This window comes from Solanum pennellii, chromosome 12 (assembly GCF_001406875.1).
Source record: "Solanum pennellii chromosome 12, SPENNV200".
NCBI lineage: Eukaryota > Viridiplantae > Streptophyta > Magnoliopsida > Solanales > Solanaceae > Solanum > Solanum pennellii.
In genome coordinates, this window is record NC_028648.1 from 45,812,225 (window position 1) to 45,815,585 (window position 3,361).

At 31.5% G+C, this 3,361-nt stretch overlaps 1 pseudogene; it reads left to right on the top strand.

The window, feature by feature from the left end:
- The first annotated feature begins 449 nt into the window (after positions 1–449).
- On the top strand, positions 450–3,069 carry LOC107006993 (annotated as a pseudogene).
- Positions 3,070–3,361: the final 292 nt, after the last annotated feature.

Below are 3,361 nucleotides of genomic sequence, written 5' to 3' on the forward strand. Positions count from 1 at the left end.
TTCGTTCAAATCCACGAACCTTCACCTAGCTCCGCCTCTGCATATAACTATATCAGATTCATTGACAATTAACTAATGTTGATAAATGTTTTATTAATCTTTATTAATGTATATATATTTCTTGCCGCTAAAAACTATTTTTATAATACTGTATATAATAATTCAATTATCATTCACATAATTATTACTAAAATATTAACATTCCAAAATGTTACGAAAACAAATCACTATGTACGTTAATTTTCATTAAAAGTAGGAAAGTAGGAATAACAAATTGGAACAGAATTATCCAAAAAAAATAGTAAAATCTCTTATCTGTTTAGATTATTTTAAGAGCATCCAAATCTACATCTTAGTTAAGATCTATATAAACACTTATTTGTTCTCCATTCTAAAACACAAGAAAAAGAAAAATCTAACCATCTAGCATTAAAATACAAATATTCTCAATGGGAAGCCAAATGAAGAAGCAATGGCCTCAATTTGCTTGTGCTTTAACATTTTTTTTGATTGCCACATGCACTATGGCATATTCACCTTATTCTTATGAATCATCAGATCACCAATCACAGTAGCTAAAAGTGAAGACTACAAAGTTCTCTCAATGCCTAAAGAGGAATACAACATACCTTCTTTGTCAAAGAATGACTACTACAAGAAGCCATCAGTTCAGAAGATAACTATAAAAAGGTGTTATCGGTTCCAGAAGTACCCTTGGTGTCTAAAGAGGAATATAAGGTGTCTTCTTTAACAAAGAATGACTTCTACAAGAAGCCATCAGTTACAAAAGATAATTCTAAGAAGGTCTCGTAAATTTCAAAAGATAACGACTACAAGGAACCCTCAATATCTAAAGAGGAATACACGATGTCTTCTTTACCAAAGAATGACTACAAGAAACCATCGGTTCCAGAAGATAACTACAAGAAGGTGCGAACTGTTCCAGAGATACCCTCAGTGCCTAAACCAAAATACAAGGTGTCATCTTTGTGAAAAATACATTACTACAAGAAAGTATCAGTTCCTGAAGATAACTACAAGAAGGTGTCATATGTTCCTAAGATACCCTTAGTGCCTAAAAATGAGTACAAGGTGCCTTCTTTGCCAAAGAATGACTTTACAAGAAGCCATCAGAAAATAACTATAGGAAGGTGCCAATTATTCCAGAGGTACCATCAATGCCTAAACATGAATACAAGGTGCCTTCTTTGCCAAAGAATGACTATTAAAAAAAGCCATCAACTCCAGAAGATAACTACATGAAGGTGTCATTTGTTCCAGAGGTACCCTAAGTGCCTAAATAGGAATATAAGGTGCCTTCTTTGCCTAATAATGACTACTATAAGAAGTAATCAGTTTCAGAAGATAACTATATGAAGGTGCCATCAATTTTAACAGATAATAACTAAAAGGTGCCCACAATACCTAAACAAGAATACAATATGCCTTCTTTGCCGAATAATGATTACAAGACACCATCGATTCCATAAGATAACTACAAGAAGGTTGACAACTGTTTCGGAGATACCCTCAGTTCCTAAACAAGAATACAAAGTACCGTCTTTTCCAAAAACTGACTACTTAAAAAAACCATCACCTTCTCCGTCACCGCCACCTCCATATTACTAAAATTTCATCTTTCATGTTCAACATGTTTTAATGAAGTCTTTCTCCAATTCAACATATATAACCCATAGGATTCTCCTCATATTATGAGTCCAAAGGCATGATATTAATGCCTATCAAAAGTTGTAATTCTTTATTTGTTTTCTTTTCTTTCCTACTTCGAGTTGCAATTGTTTGTCATTTAAATTCTATCTTGAATGTATCCAGAGATTTGTGTCTATTAAATACAAGTTTTTTTTCAAATTTTATTGGAAGTTTATATCTATAGATTCGCCTATTCTTCCAGCATGTCAATTAATCTCTCATAAATTTAATACCAATACCAAGAGTAGAGTGGTCGGAATTTCATGTTACCAAAACAACAAGCAAAATAAAGAAAGAAAATAACAATATTTGTAAGTTTCATTGAGTAACATTATACCGTATAAAATTAGGAAAAATTATCTAAATATGCAACTTATATTACCATATTCTTTAAAAATTTCTACCATTTGAAAAAATTACAAAAATTTCTACTATCTCATATTCTCAGATACATCACTTTGTAAGCGATATATCGATTGGATACATCACTTTTGTCAATATATCAGGACATTGAGTGATGTATCTGAAATGGAGACGCGATGTATCGAGACATTGAGAGTTGTATGCAAAATTAAGATGCAATGTATCAAGACGTTTTGAGATATATTCAAATTGTATCAAATTTCTCACGTATTTTTATAATTTGAAAAAAGTAAGAATATGATGTAATAACTTTCAACATTTGTGTTAAATTTCCATAACAATGCTCTTCCTTTTAAATTTTTGGAGCTCATTTGATTTATTACATCATTGTAGGCTGTAAATCATTTTGATCCGATAACATATTAATAAAAATATTTTAGTTTTGGTGTAAATTTCTACTTCAAATATAAAAACATTTAACCGTGGTTAATAGGTGAATTTAATTAGCCGCGATTAATGTGAATTTTCTAGCAGTTTAAATGAATTTAGCCATGGTCTGTCCAAATATCATACAGTAAACCGAAAATAAAATTAAATAAATTATATTTGAAATAATAGCTTGCAATATATTATCGTACTTGGTGATGCAAAGTATATATAATGATGAGAATTCTAAGTCGTGCTCAAAGAATCAAAAGTAATTATAAACGATGGAAAAATATTTATTAGGCCGACAACATATATATAATCCTAATTGACTTCAACTAGTACAATAAGTAGCAACTTGGTCGATATAATAGTCTAATCCCAATGACTCAAATTCTACAGCTTGTAAACTCGCCAGTCAGCTCCGTTGCACATATTCCTTTGACATGTTCAATTCATCAGCTTCCTTCTTCATCAACACTTGCTGCAGACACGTCAATTAGTTGCATTGAACCTGTTCCTTTGACATGTTCCAAACGTCAGCTTCCTTCTTCTTCAAAAAGTTCGTGAACAGGAATACAAAGTGCCCACAGTGCCTGAACAGGGATATAATGTCCCATATATGTCAAAGAATGACTATTATAAGAAATAATCAGTTCTAGATAATAAGTTCAAGTCTGCTCCGGAGGTACCTTTAATGTCTAAACTAGAATACAAGGTGCATTCTTTTCAAAAAATTAACGACTTCAAGAAGCCATCACCTTATCCATCACTACCACCTCCATATTATCAAATTTTCAGCTTTCACATTTTCAACATGTTATGGAAATTCTTTTTCAGGTCAAACATACATAATTAAAAT